The sequence below is a fragment of the Bombus flavifrons genome, chromosome 5 (genome assembly GCF_040668555.2).
Source record: "Bombus flavifrons isolate JBK064 chromosome 5, iyBomFlav1_principal, whole genome shotgun sequence".
NCBI classification, from domain to species: Eukaryota; Metazoa; Arthropoda; class Insecta; order Hymenoptera; family Apidae; genus Bombus; species Bombus flavifrons.
The window spans coordinates 6,536,351-6,559,394 of NC_138446.1; the positions used below are offsets into that span (position 1 = coordinate 6,536,351).

General features: G+C 33.9%; 1 protein-coding gene across 7 annotated transcripts in view; it reads right to left on the minus strand.

Annotated features, from left to right (window-relative positions):
• LOC138179967 (phosphatase and actin regulator 2) overlaps nt 1–23,044 on the minus strand; it is a 374,817-nt gene that overhangs the window by 140,546 nt on the left and 211,227 nt on the right. The window lies entirely within an intron of this gene.

The window sequence follows — 23,044 nt, forward strand, 5'->3', positions numbered from 1 at the left end:
TAAAGATCTGTATTCTACTAATTATTAACAATGTCATACTGAAAATTTGCTCAAAAATTTCTCCAGTTAATAAATATTATGTTCCTAATGAATATCGTGCATTATTCTCATCGTTCTATTCTTAATTTACATCTTGTCAAAGTAATATGATAAAATGTTTTTCATATTATAATAATATTAAATGATGATATATAATATTTATAAGACGCTCGTAATTTGTTTCCAGTGAATATTTCAACTTATAGATCATGATATATTTAAAGCATCACGTAACAGCAACTTTTTGCCATTTTTGTTCTTACATTCTGTGGTTACGCGATCTGCCAGTCGTCTGTTTCGAAAGAAACGCCATAAATCGCGGACGATTTCCCTCGACTGTGTGACGTTCATTCTGCCTGGCAGAAAAACCGGGAACAAACGTGGCGAAGGATATGAAAGAAGAACGGGACGGTTCTCTCGGAAGAAGAAATGGAAAATGGTATCCTGCAGCGCGGTTAGAACTCGTTAACAATTTCCGCCCATCAACTCACGTCGTGTCGTATTTCGAACTAAAAGAAATACTGACGAGAAGAAAATGGAAAAAATGCAAAACAATTGAGATGGATAAATGCAGTCACGCACACAAATTTTCAAATACTTTACAAGGCTGCTGTTTTTGTGAAAATAAAAAGCTACGAAATTGCACTTCAAAGTTAGTCTGTAAGTTTAAAACAAAATAATTAATAACAGTTCTACTAATTTCTTATGTGTTAAACAACAAATATGTTATTACATGATCCTTGAATTTCAATGTTTCAACCGTGCTTTGATTTCAACAAACAAAACTATAAACACAAAATTGAAATAATAAGCCATATATTGTCAATGACGATTCTTCTATATTTTTCTTAAATTGAAGAAACTTTTAACGATAGAAGAATATATGCGTGTCGAAAATGACTCAAAGAATCAAGTAGAGTTAATATTTGAATATATCTCTCGATCTACGACTCATATATTACGCATAAATTTAACATTCAGATCACTGACCACAACCCACAAGTGTGTAGATATGCGATAAAGAAAATAGCGAAGAACAAAAAGAGAACGCCGTGATGTGTGGCAAGAATCGCGTAACACGATATTTCGTTATAAACGGTGTACGCTTTTCTCCACTTTTGCGAGGATTTCCTCTTTTTTCTACATTGTTGTGTGCAAAGAAACGGCGAAAACAAAGCGCACGATCGTGTTGAAGCGACGGTACTTTACAACGCAAAGCGGAATGCTACTATGCAAAGCAAGAACGAAGGAACTGAGTAGAAAGCACTTTTAAAGTAGAAGAAAATACTTGAAAACTTACGAAACTGTTTTAAGATACCGGTGGGGCAATTCCACCGTGTTTTGGATGGCTGCCGCGTGTTACATGTTTTTCTCTTTGTTCTTAAACGGAGAAATGGAAAGTTTAAAAGTTGGCAACTGTCTCTGATTAACTACGAATAGCTTTCGCGTAATTTTGCACAGCGTGAAGTGAGATTATGATACACAATATTTTTAAGTTGCAAAGAAATGAAATTCAATTTCCAAGAAAGGATAGAATGATTTTTTGCGAATTGAACAATTTATCGCGTTACATTCCTGTCATAACAAACTTTCACAATTTGTATGTTAGTAATAAGTGTCTTGCAACTTCTACATACATTTCCGGATTGGTTTCGATTTTTTACTATTATGGATTTAAAAATTACTATAACGTATATTTATTATTATAAATTTCAAAAATTTTCACATAATACGCATAATATATTCAAAAAAAGAGAAAAAAATTCTGTGGTAAGTGTTCAAATATTTTCGCGAGATACTGTATGATTTTACTTTTTCGATAACTTGATGTTAATACGAAATTAGTTTTTAACACTTAACGAAAGAGGCAAAAATTTAACCCGATAGAAATTCTTTATAATAATTTGAATAGACTCTATAATATAGCTATTTTATAAATGATTCGATCGTCGCTTTGTAATAAAAATTTAGTTATAAAAACGAACTACATAACATTTTGTAATTTCACCCTTTCTTAACAAATATCGAAATTCAGCTGACGATGAAACAAGTTCGTCAAATATCCCTAGGGATGTTTCCCATGAAGAGATTCTCACAAGAAAACGGAAGTTGGATCGTGTTCTTGCCAGGATCTCTGTTTCCTTTGGCATGGAAACACTTTACAGCCTCCAGCAGACAAATCGAAGCGGGTCGAAGCTCGTCAACCTTGAAATTAACCCTCTGACTGCAGACCACCCACTGCAAAGCGTGTGTACGCTTCAGGAATACATTACATGATACACGATATTTTCATACATGACAATATGTGATATTTTCTCAATATCATATTAATTCACATTCTATATTCATAAAACAAGTAATATTATGATATTAAATATAGAATTCTTAATATAAAGCATCTAACTTAGAAATCCATTTAGCGATAAAATTAAATTTCAAAAAAGGTAGAAATTAATATATGTCGGATTAAGGTTGGAATTTTGGGCGTTCAATGAACCTTCACTCAAATTTACCATCGCGGATATAGCTGATGTTTATTGGTACAAATGTGGACATTACAAGAGGCTATAAGTAATAGCGGCGATAGCATGATCGAGATGTTAATGACAACGAATTCAGGTTCGATAACGAATCCACGGTCCACGGGATGACGAATGCGATGTGATACACGTATATCTCCACATACAAGTCAAACTTATCTGCATGAACTCCAAAAACTCCAAGTGGAACTGCCCTTATATATTCCTTTTTCCACTCCTCGGGTCAATCTCTGTTTTTGAGGAGAGCTGCACAACTATTTCCTACTTCCGTTATTACACGTCCCTCCCGTGATCACGGGTACGTTCGGTGACTCATTATGTCATCTCGAGCCCAAACCCATCGTCATAAACCTTAAGTGCCCGTATAACTATTTCTTCGTTTATTGTTTAAATGTCGTTGTCGTAAACATCTGGATTAGGGTATCGGTTCTTCCGAACATTCTAAAGAAAGGTCCCGATGTCCTTTCATCTCCGACATATAAGTAACAATAAAATGGACAAAAAATACGTACTTCGATACGATATAATTCGTTATATTATTATTGAATAAAAAGCATTTATATGATTATTGACGATTATTTACTTTCTCCTTATTTGTATTATATATGCCGAGTTTACATTAGAATGAGGGTTAGGGGCGTGAAACGAATCTTCATTTGGATTACACATTGTCGTTATGCAATAGAGAAGACATTGACTAGTGCAAATACGATTATTACAGAACTTGACAAATAACCGTGGTACTTAGATACTCGGGAAGCTAATGACAATGATCCTAGGTTCAATAACGAAACCGCGGTCAACGGAATGATAGATGTACGTGCTCACAAAATCTAAGTCGGACTCTTTGTTAATAAAACGCGTAATATTCACTGATCGTAAGGCGTTACTATTTTCGTCGATGGGACCGCAAGAAGGAACCACTTTCCGTCCCGATGATGTCACAGAGGAAAACTATGATGGGGTGTGTCTAAGGGACAAGATCATGGGATTCGTCGAGGATAGTCTTCGTTCAGAAAGTAAGGGAAATTGACGTTGCTGCTAATTGGTCAATCTCCATATTGGTGGTTAGAAAAAGATGCTAGCCGCCCTCGAGGGAAAGTTGCTAGTGGGAGACGTCATTCGTTGAAAAAAATAGATCTCCCCTATCTTCCCGTAGTTGGGACAAAGACTGTTTGTCTGTTTGAAGGACTTTAGGTAATTAGATCTTAGTGTTTATGACGGCCCTCGGGCTAGTTGATCACGACGAGACGCGTCGGAATCTGGTAACCATCATACCCGAAGAATAGGATCTGCGTGTGGCGAGCCACGGGACAGAAACCGTTGGAATGTTTACCGTCGCGTGCCGCTACAAATATTTCTTTTAAGGAGAGCTGTAGAATTACTCCATACCTTTGTTAGGCAAAGCGTTGATCCAGTGACCGCGGCTACGTTCGGCGACTGTCTGTCGCCTCGAGTCCAAGCTCATTATCATAAATCTCGAACAAATACAATCGGATCGAATGACGACAATTGTTTAATTACGCCTATGATAAAATCTAGATTACGGTGTTAAGGGGTTTTCCCGAAGTTCCAAAGGGAAGGCTCTGATGTCCTTTCATCTCCGACATATATATGAATTTTTCGTTCGACTCAAATAATCCAAATATTCCCCTTTTTCTCTGTGCTATATTTCAAAATAATATCTCCACCACTATTCCGTCTCTATATGTGCTATTTAAAAAAATGGCTAGCAGATATCGAATATTATTTCTAATACTTTCATTACTCTCATTCTTTAAATACTCTTCTAATATTTTTGATCATCTGTATACTTTAATTTCAAGAGAAATAGTATCGTCTTTATTCTGTGTCCACTCAGCAGCACCATGTCACATAGAGATTAGAATAAGTAACCAGGACGATGATAATCTCGGTGTGAAAGTTTGAATGGTGGAGTTGAAAACGCATAGAAAGCCAAGCTTTCATCGTCGAGCTTATCTCGCTTTCCTGTATGACTGCTATTCGTGTTCAAGCGACGTTTTTCGGTACCGAGAACGTGTGAGTAGATCGCTCCCGAAATCATATTTCAGTTATGATCGTTGGGAGGCCAAGGTCGCTCCAACGACCAATTCTCTGCATTATGGTTTGTGGCAGACTGGCAGGTTGAAGACTGACAAATGATAATGTAGCTTGTTGACGCATCCTTGCGAATAATGGCGAGATAAATTGTCTGGTTAAACGATTTTGCACTAGACATCCTACCAGATTTGGTCCATATTTACGTTGAAGTTTGGAAATTTCCTCCTTTGGGAAAGTAGGACTATTTTGATGCTTATTTTGCTCGTGTTTTATATCACGATTGGTAGAATTTTATTTTTGCTCTCTTAAATATTCTTTAATTTAAATGTTTTGATATATATTTGATATAAAGTATGTACATTATCAAGTAGAAATTATATTATACAATTTTTATTATATTATACAACCGTACAAGATTATAAAAATTTGCAGTTTATACAACACTCCATATATGCAATATCTCCTTGATTTTGCTATTCTCTTTGAAATTTTTCAATTCACTCTCCCTCTTGTTTCACTAAAAACACTCTCTAGTCTATAAAAACTATGTTTATAAAACAAAGTTTATCATAAAATTAAAACGAGAGGACACTCATACAGACAGCTAGTCAAAAGTCAAATTAATCAACTTCATATTCTAAAAGTTTCTAATATTTACTATTATTTAAATTAAAAATTAAATTGATTAAATTACATTAAAAATTATGCACATCGTATATCGTAAACGAACACAATAATTAACCTACTTAATTGTTCCACTCATCCCAAAGAACCATCAACAAAATCTCTAAAAAGTAAAGCGCTTCTCCCAGACTCATTTCAAAATCCCTCCTCATCTCCATTTCCATTCACTTAATCTCCTACCATTATTCACAATTGACCCGGCACCTTAAAACACTGAGAACCTTCGCTTATCACCATAATTACCCTGAACCCGTGGCAGGAAACAGAAAATGCGCGTTCACTTCGAATACACGGTTAAGAAGAAGAAAAAAGAACCTTAATCCCGCATGACCTTTGCCCTCGCGAAAACGAGATTACAAGCAGCCAACGATCCCACCGGCAACACCAGGAGAACCGAGTTTCCGCACGAATTAACGATTCTTTTTCTCTGGTGGCGCGGGTAATCCCTCTATTCGACGGTTTCCGTGCGAAACGTGTCTCACGAAAATGAACGTTGCGCGGCTTTGCCCCGGCGAAATTACACGGGACAGGAAAAAAGCGCGGAGAACCAGAAAAGTTAACAACTATTTCGAGAAGATCGAAGAGGAGAGAGAGGTCGAACGAAATCGATTTCAATTTTGCGGGACGACCCACCAAACGTTTTCAACCCTCTCGTTTCACACCGGCACGCAATTATTACCCAACTGGTGATTTTGGTTCGAGCGATCGCGGCTGCTTCGCGGATTTTCATGTCGTATACAGGCTGTTACAAAATATACGTCCTATACAGGATATCGCAAAATATTGTGTACCTTATAGATTATTGACTAATTTAACCGGTGCAAGAAGATTGATACACTGTGAATATTTTCGGTTTTTGTCAAATTGGCAAGTAAATGGTAGTGGTAATGGTACAAATCGGTAAGTGAATTTGATAAATCTGAAACTTCAGTGTATTATGTCTTCTTTACAAAAACACCAACAATGATAAGTTTCTCTGAAGTAGAAATAGAACGTCTGATAGAAATTCGATTATAAAAGATTTAAGAATTAATATCATAAAATCTTGCATAAATATCATAATTATACCTTTATATATAACATAACTTAGATCTAACTTAATGACCCAGTGAAATTATGATTAACCATGACCTAACAATAGTTGAGAGTTAACATCAATTTTTCTGAGGTACGTAAAGTTGGGAGAATTTGCATTTTTCTTATCTGGATCTGCAGCATTCGATAAAGCTATCACTCAGCACGAAAGCGAGTAAGTACGGGGGATTAAGGTCTGCAGAGGAATTTTTTTACGACGGCAGGTCTAGCTGCCAAAAGTTTTCCACGGCCGAAGTTGCGGCTGCCGAGATAGCCAAGTCAACTGCATGCAAGTACTTGGTGAAATATGAGCTTGAGTGAACCATGGAAAAAGTTCATTCCTCAACGTCACGGGATATAGCCGATCCGCCACTTGCATCCTTTCCTACATGCCACGATCTCGACTAGACGAGGCAAAAGTTCCACTAAACGTTCATTATCCAGTCTCGTGTCCAATTGGCAATGGCTGTTGTTTTCACATGACACGGACGAATAACAATGCATACGTCAAAATTTTTTTCTATTTTAATGATAGTTTAACAAATACTCATTGATATTCTTGAAATATTTAGTTACTATCTGTGCACGAAGTTTTGTTAATTTGTCAATACTGTAGTTTCAAGAAAACCGGATAAATGTTTATTTTACATTGGTCATTCTTAGATTTAAATTTGAACTCGTAAAGCTGTATAAAATGCAATTATGGATATAGACAATATTTAAGGTACTCTTTAAATAAATCTTTGTTTAAAGGTTATTTCAAAATTTTCTCAAATTATCTCTGTTTCTCCAGTTCTGTGAATTTATTTTCGTTCATGCATTATAGTTGTAATCAACTTATTTTGATATAATGTATGCAATTTCTATACACGTGTAAATCTGCAACTTTTGAAATTAATTTTTACATTCAGTTGTATTATCATTCTTGTTTGTAGCAAATTTAAGAAAATAATTTTATAGAAGGAATTCAAGGATGGCTGCATTCCCTTGAAAAGACATACGCTACATCAAACAATAAAATCAAATGCTGGAAAACATATATAATATTCCAGACAATAAAATCAACGTGTACAAATAATTTGGAGAAAATTGATGGACAGAATGAAAACACACTGTGATCTTAATGTATGTATAATAATACCCAAATAACCAGTGCAGTTATATATTCTTTTATGCGATTTCATACAAACATAACATTGTTACGGTTAGTGGTCTGTGTTTCAATTTCGAAAATGCACAGCATTTCCACATATTTACCTTGAAAATATCCATTTATCTAATGTACGTTCGAACCAAATAGTTCCGCATATAAATTCAAAAAATTGAGATTCGGAGTGAAAGAATACATATTTTAAATTTAAAGTAGAAATTTGTATCAGTTGCCATGTAAAAATTGGCCAGAATTTCAGCAAAGCTATGGATGTCAGACATATATTTAATGTGACTGACGTGACAATCAACATATTAAAGGAAGGAACAATAATTCGGTTTAAACGAATATTTTCCAACACTTCGATATTCTTCAATTCTATTCTTTCATTGTATCCCTCGTTCATCCATATTAATCGAACCAGTACAGAAACAAAGTTACACGAAGCGCGTAATATTTCCTTCGATCTATAGCAAGTGGATACAATGGAAAAGAAGTAATGCAACCCAGAAGAATGTTTCCATTCGCAACAGTATTCTTCACTCCACGTATTTCATCTTTTATTCCCTCTTCGCTGACATTATTCAGATTTTTTCATTTCTAAATTTCAGCTACGGAGTTAATATTCGAAATGGAGGACCTCTAGACGCCGTATTCTATTGAATTAACCATACAAGTATATGGAGACGTCGGTTTTGTTGGAAACTAGGAAAAAGACGTAACACGGAACGTCGATATCGGAAAAATCGTGACCGCGCGCGTCTCGGACAATAATCGCTTTGTAGAAGAAATAAGGACGCAGAGACGGCGCGGATGGTGTATTATTAAATTGGAAAACAATTAAATGCGCGCTGTAACCATAGCCATCGCCGGAAACCGGTAATAAACGTTTCCGCCGCTAGACAACAAATTGGTTTACGTGATCGAAACGAAGTGTTTCGCTCTTTTATTTCTTTTTAATATACCTACTATAGGGCGTAAAAGTCTGTGACTAAATGGATTCTTACGAAAGCTAAATTAACCCTACGCAGGCAACCTGGGTCTTTTATGTTTTACCAACTACTTTAAACACTTGAGGCTTTTATTCTTAAGCAACTTTTATTTTTCCTGAAAAGTTTCTCAAACATTTGACTGAAAATTCATTGTGTAACATAGTAAAGACTTCAATGAATGTTCCAGAACGTTTCTAGATTTTTTAGAAGCTAGGACATTGAATATAATTAGGCTCGAACATAAACGATTTAACTTGCCATTGTAGCTATAATGAAGAAACATTGTGGAAAGATGAGTATTCTTCGTGATTTTCCGTAGCCATTAGAGATGGAGAAAATTTACAGGCAAAGTAATGAACTTGGTAATAGGAGGATGAATTTTTATTAATGTGTTTAATCGAAGAAAGGAGTCTGGCAGAAAAGCTTCTTAATAGGTAAGATACGGAGGTAATTTATTCTTATTTATATTTAATTATGCATTCGTGTGAAATTTACAATGTTGTCGAAAGGATAATTTCCTTCGGATTTAATTGTACTGAGAAATGGCAATAAATGGTAAATTGCTTTTAGACCTTTTCTAGTTAACGTCATATTTCAGAGACATGGCTAAAATACGGATGTTTTACGTGATAGAACGAACTAAGTGGAATACAATTCGACTGTATAGAGTAGATACCGGATACGGTATATTTCAGTAAGTTCTGCTGGTACTTTTATAATAAAATTGAACAAACTGGTATAATATGATGAATATTGTTCTTAAAAAATTGGAAAATAAAGACAAAGGATGATACAGTGTCTGTTTGCCTGAAAAGAAAAACCAAAAATTGTGAAATTTTACAATAAACTCAATGAATCCAACTCTATCCCCAGACATTTTCCACAAAACATATCATCGAAACGAACTCGAAATGGTGCAAAACAACGACAAAAACGAGTCGATGGTGCGAGAACGAGATACGCAATCTCATTCATCACTCACCGTTCCCTGGTTATTATTTTCCCAGTTATCTTCTCTTCTCGGTCATCCTTTCAAAGCGACCACCGATTTTCCTACGTGTATACACTGTGAGCCTGGTAGTACCTACCATGGCTTAAACTAAGACGAAGATAAAGGAAACAAAATTACGGTTGATGTCTCACCTCCGAGAAAATCGAGTTTGAAAATTTGTGGAATACATACATATTTTCTCGTAAACGAGACATCAGGCGAAACAATGTTATTCCACGTGTTTCGTTTATCTGCGAATTATCCACTTCTCTTCAGTGGAGATTAAGTAAGATACAAGTACGTAGCAAAATACGTATAAATACGAATACTTAAAACTTATGTTTTAGAATGCATCTATATCGAAACTTAATTTAACCCTTTAACTTCAGCCCCCAACTATTGCATCGGTGCAACATTTACCTTAAACATCAAACTTTATCCCTGATTCTAACTTCTTTCTGTAGATTATGATGAAGTAAGTTTTCACGTTATAAACAAACAAAATTTTTGAATCATCACCTCATATTTCTTTCTTTTTTTTCCAAATATAATATCCAATTTGAAGCTCGATTTTTTCAAAAACAATACCTTAACGCAATTTTATTACTCTTTACTATCTCCTTGTTACGAATCGTATAATCTCCTTGGCTTCGCATATATTAGATTGTCCGGAAAGTGTCTTTCTTTTACAGATACGTCTTTTACAACAACGCATCTTTATACAAACATGAAAACTAATTTGTCGAACGTTGTGATCTTTAGTTTGATAGAACAAAATGGATCATACGTAATTCGATAAAATAACATAAAATGGAAAATGTTGTGCATCCATTATTTCCTTATACAACGAAAGAAACTTTTCAGACGATCTAATATTATGAATGTGGCTGTACAATGTGGATAATACACCTAGAACACGGTTGGTGGCGGGCAAAAGCAAAGCCCTCGAAAATCTCGCGTGGAAACGAGTCGAGCCCGCAGAGGGCGAATGGCAAGGGGCCAGGGTCGCGGCGAAACGTGCCAACGATACGGGAACTATCGCTCGTTTCTTGCCTTCTCGCCACGTGCCAATCCGGCATCGAGCTATCGATCCGTCGACGCAGCACCTCCGTTCCACTTTCGGAAGTCCGCAGGTTCCCTGTGCCTTCCGGTCGCGGCCACGGAGATCTTACTCGCCTGGTAAACTCACACACTTTGCCCCGAAAACCCCTTCACGCCTCTGGAAAATGAACGTTCGCACCGTTCCGTCACGAAAATTAGAAGCACGTTGAACGTTCGTTGGAAATGGCAACGAGGGTAGAGCACAGTCTGCCGATTACGATAATATTCGGTATTTAACGTGTTCCATGTTTTACGGAAATTATGAGCTTCAGGTAGGTGCGGCAGGATTACATGAAAAGTTTCTTCGTTTCTACGCTCGATATTTCAGCTTCGTTTTCTATTTCTCGTTGAGACTGCTTCAATTTTTTACCAGTTTGTTAAATATTTTCACTATTTCGAGGTATTTTATTTGTACATTTGTTTTTTTAAGTATCTTTTTTGGATACACTTTTATTTTTAAGCATTATTTTTAACTTTACTTTTACTTTGTTGTTCACTTTTATTCATTCATTTCATTACTTTTATTGCTACCGTTATTTTTCATTTGTATCTCTATTTGATAATTACGTCTAAGTTTTTTAACCCAACTTGACACTATTTATTTAGAAAGTTTAGATTTTTCATGATTTTCAAATCAGCCGATTTCTAGTTCGATTAGTAGGGGATTTATCATAAAAATTAGCCAGTTGCAATGAAACCTATTCCAAATGATTCGAAAAAAGATAATTTATTAAACAATATTTAAATTGCTTATGTATAATTGATTTTCATATGTTCCATGTATGCAGACACTTATCAGCTGTAAGAAATTAACATGTAATTTCTAGATAATTCCAATATTGTATATTTGATAGCTACTAGTCCTAATAATATCATGACTGATATAATTTAAAAATTATTGACATAAATTCATTAAAGTTTAACTAAAATATTCAAAAACATCGTCTAATTAATATATAGTCGTCTATGTTTCATTGCATTAAATTCTTAGCATTTTTATTATTCTTTATTTCCAAAAAAATGTAGCTTTTTTCCGTCAATGGAATCTTCTCTTTTATCAACCATCCCGGTCACAAATGACCCACGGAAAATGAAATGTGTTAACGAGGAACACTTTAAAATTGTAAACGAACACTTGACGTTTTGGCTTTAATTTTGTCGCCTGGTTTCTGCTTGTTAAATGAATTTTCTCGACTTGGATATTAGAAGGGTATACTAAGGGTGTACTTGATGTTAGCGTAGGCCGAGTTCAAGGTTAGATTTGCGCTTTTAACTCAACGATTTTAGATAAAATTTTTGATGAAGGAATTCCGTAGACGGATAGAAAGCAACGATGTAATTTAGCAGGTTAATAAACGGACGTTGTTGAAAGTGGAGATGAACATCAGTAGGCTAGCATCCGGGTAAAATCACGCTCCGAACAGGTCAAAGCTAAAATGAAAGTCTTTTTCTTAAATTTCTTTCTGTCAACATCGCCAAAAGATTTCCGAGCTAAATTCTAGAATTTATTAAAACTATATGGTATCTCATAAATATTAAAATTATACAATTTCAAATACCCATTTGCTTCTTTTACAAATTGACAAATATTAAGCTAAAGCACGGTAAAATAACAAATAAGATAATACCTAAAAATATATTGTCTTGCTATCTTGTATAGCATATTATCTAAAATATGAAATTCTGTATCCAAAGATTCCAGAAACCTTATAATAGTTACAATAATAGCATAATAATTTACTCTTATAATAAATCACGAATATATATATAGTATTCCAAAACGCATAACCTGAGAAATCCCATATATTTCATACAAGTGATAAATTCTATTTTTCTAAATAAATTCATACTTCCCTAACTTAACATAATTAACAAGAATAAAAAGAATATGTAGCTGCAATTCATATTACTTAAATTTTTAACCATTTCGAAACAGTAATTTCATCGATTAAAATCAACCCCATAATAATGTCAATCCCATTTACCCAAGTATTTCGAAAGTTTCACGAATCTGGATAATTAAACGAGTATACATAAAAAATGACAGAAGATCGTGATACAGTGGCATTTGATCGGAATATTCGCCGGCAAACTCGGCCACGTGTCTACGTTGCACTAAACCTAGCGAAATCATAAATCGACGGATAAAAATTCGCCTCACGTTACTAGCGGAACGTTTCCAAAATGCGAATTCATCGAAAGCATCGTCAACTAGATACATATATAATTCCATGAAACAATGCAAATTTCGTAAACGAACAACGGCAACATTTAACTGAAATTATGGCTCGGTCGATTGGACTCGTCCTACGAACGTCCACTTCGTTCGCAAACACGACCGGACAAAAGGTGCAAACTCGTATCTGTAAATATTTAGAAACGGCCCAGGGCGCGGAGAGAACATGACGATCCTCTCGCTATCATCTTTTTTTTTCAGATACTATTCCTTCTATTTCCTCGCGAACGTTTCCGGAAATTGTATCCGTGGCTGGACAGGAAAATAGATAGAGGAACGTGTCGTCGAGCGGGAAACTGATTTACCCCAGTTTTATTAGGAAATAAGCGAAGATTGCTTAGAAAGATGTGTCGCGGGTCAAATGAAAATGAAAATTAAAGGTGGTGTCTCTGGTGGTAGATTCGAGATGATCGATAGTTTATAGAAACGTATGCTCACGATTTTTTTTTATGTTTTATTCATTCATCCTTTTGATTTTGATTTTAGACATTCGTGTTCTATGTTTATACGGTTATTGTTTTTAAACAAATTGGCAGGCTTTAAGGTGTTGGATATTTAACAAAATCGCAAGCATATGATTTTTCTTTGGATTCCATTTATTTATTTATTCTTAATTCCAGATTTTTACGTTCTAGACGTTCTACTAGTAAATTGAGCAAGTTCGAAGTATTTGATAATTCACGAAAACATTCAATAGATTCTGCAATAGTAACAGATTGAATTCTCCATTAAGCTGCAAAAATAATGCTTAAAGAATAAATACAGCACGATGAAACCATTAAAATTATTCTATATAACTTTAATACGTTATGCTACTAATATTGAGATAAATTATGAAAAAAGCACTCCGTAAATCGAAATGTATAATAAATAGTTATCGTGTCGTAGCACAAAATTGTTAGAAATTCTGAATTCTCCAACGATAGGCGATAGAAATTCACCAAAAAAATCCTCGAACTTCACTCATCGCTGAGTTTACGAAAAAGAAAAAACAACGCTGGAAATTCTCATCAAGTCAGGTAACTAACTCTTTTTGGGAAACAAACAAATTGGAAGAGCACCACGTTATTGCCAGAAACTATTTGTAACGGCCGATAGGCCCTTTGTTCTTCGCTGATGGCGCAAAATGAATACCAAATAAGGGGCGCGTTCAGTTTTCAACGACGGTCGCTCTAAATTAAATTTCAATCTACAATAGCTAGAATGGCTCGCGCCACCGGAAAAACATTCGTTTACCTAAGCTCCGGGAAATCCGGAAGTGCTGGACGACCTTGACATTTTGTGCACTAGCGCTTCTTTAAGCGAGGCGCGCGCATCGATTCAACCCTAAGACACTCGCACACCCCGTTTATTTCGGTACCCATTTCCCACCAACGCCACGTGGCCGAACTTCTGTTCTCGAATCTTTTTCAGTGAAACGAGCTAGGAACCCGGGGGAAACAACAACATAACGTGCCTCTGATCTTGGTAGATGCTCAAAATTACTTAGGGCTAGAATGATGATAGCGATATTAGTTCTCTGTGAATTTTATTATTGTTAGTATTCTTTAGGGGTAAATTTGGAAATTTAAGTATGAACTTTATCTGAATTATTAAAATATTTTATTCAGTCGTTTAGAAATTTTATTAAGCTATATTATCGATATTTATCACATTTATGAGGGTACATTCGGAGAATTAGATACGGGTCCTTATCTAAATTATTTAAATGCAGATTACAGATTCAATAAAATATGATCAGGATTACATAAATATGTTATTAATTGTGTTATATATTTCATTACGAAGAAATATAAATAGATTTTTTATTATATTTGTACATATTATATTAGATATTGATATATTTGGATATAAGCTAAATTATTTAGATATTATTTGCTTGGTTATGTACTGGAAGTTAGAGAAATTATTAAATGGAAGATAAACTACATGTTAAAATATTTAACATTATACCATGGTAATTTTTCTTCTGCATTATTTATATTATGTAATGTTAATGCAAGTTATCTTTTGATTTTATATTAAACTGTTTTCGTTATGTCATTCTTCATTCTTTTATTGAAGTTACTTCAAACAATGGTATTAACTTTTTGTTGCCAAATTATCACAAAAATATTTGCATAATACCCTTTGCTTCATAATAAGTACACACAAACTTAATTAAAGTCGATTGAAAAAGTAGAACTACATTCAAGAGCAGTCTAATAGCTTCCAAAAGCGGTGACCATTTAACGAACACGCAACAATATTTCCCTTTGCATTTCACAGCAAACAGACAAGAACGCAATTATGTCTCATCCACTATCCCATTTCTCACAGACAGAAAACCCACATCAAAAACAAAAGAACACCTACAAATAACGGGCCGTAAAATTAATTATAAAATCATAAAAGCTTCTCCCAGGGAAAACGACTCATCGTTTTGCCAACAGTTACATGTCTCCATTAAACGCAGAAACAATGAACATCACTTCCATTTCATGTCTTTGTTTATCGTTATTATTAATCATTATTCACGAATATCTAAAACAAAATAATATAAAAAAAGATAGATAAAAGCGATAGAAGATAAAAAGCGGTTAGAAAAGATTAAAAATAAAAAGAAAGTTCTCTTTAAAGTCAATACGATAACCATTTACTTTATTTATTAAACTGTACGTACGATTATTCTACTGATTGTTTACTTTTATATAAAATATGGATACATTCAATGCTTAAGATGAAAATACATTTTTCGCCATGTCGACCTGATTTCAAAATATTTTATTTAAAAAAAATGAAAAGATTCAATTGCAGAACAGATTTCTACAATGCGATGAATGTTACCTTAAAAAATGAAAAATAATACAGACAATAATTAACTTTAAATATACAATACAGTACTATACTCTATAATATCATATAATAATATAATAAATTTATATGAACGTGTAAATTTAGAATATGTTCATTTTTGTTATGAATCCCATGATTGATAAATATTTGATAAAATTTTAACCCTAATTCCAGACTTTTTCAACAAAACGTACTATCTAAGGGACAAATATTTAACAAATAGGTAGCAAAAAGTACGAATGAAAAATAAAGAAAACTATAAGGATGAATGGAAAGGGATAAAAGGAGATTAAAAATAGAAAAAGAGGCTTTTTTAAAAATCAGTATGATAATATTCCACTCGAATTTTACTCGTCGATGGACGCACGTTCGTTCGAGAGTATCGACGAAGACGGAAGGGTGCACGCGAGCTGCGCGCGAGCTGCGCGCGAGCTCTGCAAGCCTGCATCCCTTGCAATTGGTCCCGGGGATCCGACGAGCAGAGCTGCACGACTTGCCCTGGCGTAGTTAGACAAATTGCATCGTCGTTACCCAACAACTCCCATTTTTCTGTCGTTTTCCGCATTTATTTCGAGGGGCTGCGAGAAAATTCATTCGACCGAGATCCGCCGCGATTCTGATCGATTCCGCGTGCAAGCTTGGACAAAGCGAAAAAAGAATGTCCTAATTGAGACGGCGACCTTTCGTATTTTATTGTTGCCGTTCAGCCGATGTTGAAAATCGTTTTTTTCTTTTTCTTTTCCTTCTTTCTTTTTTTTTTTTTTTTTAATCAAGCAGCGGTAAAGGGAAATTGGTTGGAATTTGAATGATCGTGAAATTGGTGTCGCGTGTCAAGGTTCGCGTTGATTTGTGTTTTAATTGGCGGAGAATCGGTGAAAAGTTTATTTTTTATTAATTTGGAATATTCGAAAACCGTGGACTGTGAAAAGTTATTGGAGAATTTTATGGAATCATACGTGAGGTAATACAGATATATGTTCAATATATCGTTTATTGATGCGCTTAGATTTCTTCGTCACAGTTACAAGTTATTTATTTAACGAACAAACAAAAGTGAAAATAATAATAATGCCATTGAAATTGAGTAAATGAATTGCCTTGTATGTATTTGATTCTTTCCAATTTATATATCGCTAACGATTACATTTGTTCGAAAAACCTGTCTTTTAAATCTCATATTCTATCTAAAAGCATCTTCGAAAATAGCTACTAGCGATAAACCGATCGCGTGCCGTAGCCTCTTTGAAAGGAAGACACGTAAAAGCACGGGAATAAATTCTACCTCTGAACATTGTAGAGGTAAGTAGTATCTATCGATAAAAATTGCACGATTGGAATTTGAATTCGGCTCCTCCTTATCTCGTCGAATCTTTCCACCATCCGAGCTATTCCAGCCATTGACAAATTCTCTCTTATTCAGTTTAATCTTGTGAAATGACCACTGCCTGCAGTTCATTTTTATCCGACTAGGAAAATCAAACCTCGACATGATACGGAAACTAAATTCAACAGCTTGAAAACGACTTTTGAGAATTTAATGGAGACGCAATTTCACGAGTGAAACGTTGAGTGGGGTTCCGAACGAGAATTTTCTACTTGTTGGATGAATTGTTTTAAATCAGGTCCAATTCAGTAAAAATTCTTCTATTCACGTAGAATGGACAATGTAATTATTAATCAAGTTCACAGAAGTATTCGAACGCTTTTTATAAACAGATTATGTGTGTTACATGAAACATTCTTGAAATTTCATTGCCACTGTTATGAAACTTGACTATCATGATTATGTTGGTAAAGTTTGACGTAAATCTGAATCTATATATATTTATAGAAATGACAAGATATAACAAGACATTTAGAACAAGTATATACCTTTCACGAAGATCAAAAAAGTACTGAAACAGTCAATTATCCATTATAATAATAAATCTTCGTATTCAGTAGGACTATATCTAACATTTATTATACTGAACGTAACGACTATGTTAATGAATACTTTTTATGGAATAGTTTAATATGATAAAAATTCTATTTTGAAATTGGATTTTATTAAAAACTGTTAGTCTAAAAATTGTAAAAATTATAAAACAAGGGAAGAAGTAATTCTTCGAGGATTAGGTAAAATCCCTCGAGTGTTGCAATAACAATTCCGGAAATTTGTCAAAAATCATTGTTCTCGATAAACGATAGTCGGATTTCGGATCGTGGATTCATTAAGATCGACTTATCTCGTGATAGTCTTAATTGAATCTCTCGCGAAGCATCGCACGCACGAGTTTTCACCTCTTCGCGAGTTTATCGTTGCTCTTGATTGGTTCTCGTGCCAAGAACGTGCGAAACCATCGTTTCTTCTCCAGTACACTCACTATGGTTACGTGTAAAACATTGTCAGTCGATAAAATGGAGGATTATTGGTTCGTTCATTGGTGGGAAATCGTACAGAGGAAATTGCAGATACGCCAAATTCAATTTGTACAGAGTATTCCTGGTTGAAATACGATCGAGATAAAAGTCTTTTGTTAAAATAGATATTGTGGATCTTTCGGGCTTTCAGCCAACAAAATTCTATGGGAATATTAATATTGGTATATATACCTGCGAACTGAATTCATAGTTTTGTTGGCAATGGGATATTTGCAATAATATCGATTAAAGAATATTAGATGCAGTTTTAATACTGATGACATCAAGGTGTAATTTTCATACTGACCACAGATAGTGAAATTAAATTTTTATCTATACCCATTTCATTTACGATGAATATAATTATTTCATTAATTCATATTTCCTCGAGAATAGTCTTACGTAAGGAATTCATCTTTTTTTTATTGAATTTTATCCACAGATAATTAATAAATTACTGTAGATAAGTAATAGATAAGTTCATTACATTTTCGTAGAAAGTTTCTCAGAAATTAATTGGAGACGATTCCAATTGCTGCCGCGTAAATATACAAAGTAATAAAATTTGTTTATTTTCATTGGAAAATTACGTTGCCCTGTCAGAAAACTTAGGGAATTATGATAAAATATTTATCCATGCAGGTTTAGGTGTTCATACTCGCGAGCATTATTTACAAGCAACAAAACCGATAATTTTGGATCTAGCCTGAAAGTGGATATCCAGGGATATCGAGTACGCTACATGATTTTCGCTGCATGGAAAATTTACGATTTGTAAGTCAAGCATAAGCAGCAATGAAGACTTTCCATGTAAAATGAAAATACGTCAATATTTAGTTAAAAGGTAGTACATGTGAAGCTAATAGAACCATTTTCTTTCCATTATTTCGATGTTAAATTCGATTATCTTTCCACAAGAAATATTATTTATTTTCCGGAAGCTTCATCAAGAATAAAAGAAACATTTACAATCAAACGTGATAAATTGAATTATAGGTAACATTTAATATCGTGGTACTTTTTGTATTAAAAGAATAACAAATGGAACATGACATGTAAAATCGCTAATTGAAACTTGTAATGTTGATTCTTATTACCATATTTAATTACTGCGGGCTTATTGTTTAAATCGAAGCAGAAATTCCAATAACAGACACACGCGAGCACTGAATATTAAAACAAATATTGCAACACAACTACTTATGACGTAATGGCAGTGTGATCCTTGTGTGCAGTATTGCTACATGGGACTTTTTGTTTTCCTATACTTATTTTAGTAGAAATAATCAACCGATCATCGATTTTTAAATTTCGCAAGATATAGATTTTACAAATATTTTTATCTTTCCGAAGAACAATATCGCCTTTAAATGTAATTCTTTGAACCGTGTACAGTGTACGACCAAAAATCCATCCGTCTAACAATATGAAGAGATTGTTAACTGCTCAACCAAATGAATAGACTTCGTATATGTGGCGAACCATAAATGATAACAAAAATATTTCACTACTATTGAGTATAAAAAACCTACCTGTGAGACTATTCTAAACCTGAAAAAGCTAAGAAGAAAAGCCTACAACCTAATCAATATTTTGAATTTCATGATACGCCAAAGTTTTGTGGAAATTCTAACTTATGCAGGATAAAATTATAGAAAAATATTTAATAAACATAACTACATTCTAAATTCATTGACGTACGATTACTTATTACCTCAAGTTACCAACTTATACAATAGCAACAGCAATAATAATAACAGTCTGTTATATTAGAGAGCGTAGATCAATTGTCAAGTAGAAACATTATACATTCAAGAATTACAGAAGGCAATGAAAATATATTCAAACATCTACAGCATCCAGAAACAACAATTTCCTCGTGACGGAAAGAAAAAAAAAAGAAGAAAATTGCCGGAAGAAGGATCGTTAACAAAAGTCGTTAACATTAGGATCTGAGAATGGGATCATCCGTTTCTCAGCGAATTAATAACGTTGATTTGCAAGCAGTCCACGGCGCATTCGCACGGCCAATTGGCAGTGAAACATTCGTCAGCTAATAAGTAGTATAACCGGCTTCTAATTATTTCCTACCCATCCGGTAGTCTTTAACCGACGCCGACGTGATCGGAATATCGGCGAAATCGCGCGAACACTCATGCGACTAATTCGTCACCAACACGATCCGACCCGCCCTTATCCAACCGGATATCGAACATTCAGTATAACAGTACGTTGTCTATCGATCGTTCCAAGAATATATATATATATATATATATATATATATATATATATATATATATATATATATATATATATATATATACATATGGAAATGTGACGGATCCAGGATGGAACCTCGAGAGATCGATAGAAATTGATGGATTATGAAATTGCTGGATAATGTGATCTATGTATCTGGAGGGTGATTACGTGGATGAAGGTATGTTGATTTTTAAATTGTAAATGATGCAGTGTAACAATAATGTAGGTGTTGTTTATACTTTTTTTTTATTGAAAAATCGTAATTATCTTTTTTCTATAAATTTGAAAGGAATAATACTTTTTGCAGGAAAAATAGCTTGTCTGTGTATGGCACGCTGGTAGATAACTAGGTAGAAAGGAAGTAGGATTAGTTTGTATACAATTACTTTTTAATAATAAAATGTTAAGATTATGGATTGAATTATGGATTGTTTAATCTTTCTTTTTCCACCACTGATAATATTCTAATAATAAAATATAAGAACCTGAACTGCTTAATTTTTATGAAAATTGCTTATCGATTATTTTAGATCCACGGAATCCGTAATTTCATTTATTATGAAGATTAAAGATTCGAGAGAGGAATTTAAATAGATCAACAGAAGTTGGCGATTAATGTGACTTAAAAGGAGGTTAATTTATTTATTCCATTAGAGTAAATATATCGAAAGTGGTGTTTAAATTACAAACTACAGTAAAGATGATATGCTATTATTTATAAGCTTCTTTGTTTAATATCTCCTTCAAATTTTATTCATAGATTTAAAGGAAGCAATATTGCAGTGTTTCGAAAAATCGAGCAGGATTACATCGGATATTGTGTGTCGGCTCATCCGTGAAAATCAATGGTACAATTGACGACGTACGATGTAAGAATGTAAAAGCAGATAAGAATGATAGCTCTTGTAAGCTCTTGAAGCTTCGCTAATCTCGATCATATGAGATAAATCCACCTTTGTATCAAGCGAATGCAAATATAGCGATGCATCAGAATGAGAAAACGAAGTGTTAACTTATAAAGTTACTCACATCCAGCGAACTCTGATCTCTTAATATGCTTTTCACTCTGTTAATTATCTACCAATTAATTGAATATTTAAAATCTACCTACGCAGTAACAAAAAACGAAAGGTTCAAGAAATTTGAGGCGTTTAAGGAAAATATCAAACTCAAAGCAGAGGTTGGCACCGAAATGTCTACGATCTTACAGTATTATCAAACTTTATGACATAGAATTAGTAACTCTTTAAATACACCATAAACTATTGCACGCATAAATTTCCACTTCAGATGTTTTATAGGAGTTTTTACGCTCATTCTAAATAAGATACGCGGATATTTTACGATCTTTTCACGTAAGCAGAAAATATTCCAAATTTTAGAAGGTATCGAGAATTTATGTAGCCGAGAAACATAAATTTCTGTTACGAAATGACAAACTATACGCTTAAACGAAGCACATACTGCTTGCAGAGATATCCGAGTGTATAAAATACATATATAAAAAAAAAAGAACAAAAAAGAAAAAATAGGAATTCACGTTGATAAATCATAGCCGTTAATTTGCTAACAGTGTATTAGTAAATTGAGAGGAACTATTTCTGTTATCCAAAATATTCATTCATCTAGAATATGAAATCGGACAATATTCTAACATCAAAAAACTCCAATATACAATTTTGATATAGCGAACAATAATCCTGTGCACGACTGCTTTTAGCAAGATGAACCTGATTAAGTAGTTACCTAGAAACTTGACGAATCACACTACTAAAACTAAATCTACTTCAAAATAGAAATTTCAGGAATTTAGTAATGCCATAAATGATACGTATTTGGTGAATAATTTAAAAATGCAATCTTCAAAATGCATGTATCTTGTTTAAAATCTTGATGTTTAGACGTCTGAGTCGACAGGAGGTATTCGCGAGATAAGGAAACGGAATCAAAGGAAATTATCCGAATAATTATGGTTAAATATCGAAGCCGAATATCGAATTTTCAGGCAAAAATTCGACACAGCGATCCTTGGAACGTTGTTGAACGTTCTCATGATGTCTCACAACTCTTGCTGAGAATGTCGTTGAGAGCAATTGTTCAAGGTCTCGTCGATCATTTGTCAATCGATAGCACGCTATTGATTCCACGCTAGAGACAAGGAGAATTCTGTTCGCATCGATGCGACCCGATTCCACTATTCAAGAAAAGATGCTGCAAAAACCGGTAGTAAACAGAAATTGAATTATCCTGTGTCATTTAAGTTAGTTAGAGTGGAGTTTGCACTATTTTTTCAGCAGCGATACATTCCGTGTTTCGCTATATTTTCATACGATATAAAATAAAAGTAAAAGAACATAAATATAAAAATTGTCTATAATATTAACTTCTATAATATATCTATGCGTTAATATTTTATAAACACCTTTCTACGACCCTTCTGTCTAATTTTGTATTTTCTGAAGATTTAATGAATTTTAATTATTATTCATTAGTAATTTTTACAATGTAGATATTGAAAATTATTTATAAAAAACTTTCGCATACTGGGTGATTGAATACGAACGATCATCAAAAATAATTCGGTGTCTATTGATTTTATTAAAAGATATTTGAAATGAAATTTTTTGTACTTAAGAGAACTCGTTATACTGATACATTTTGTTTCTTTCATATCTT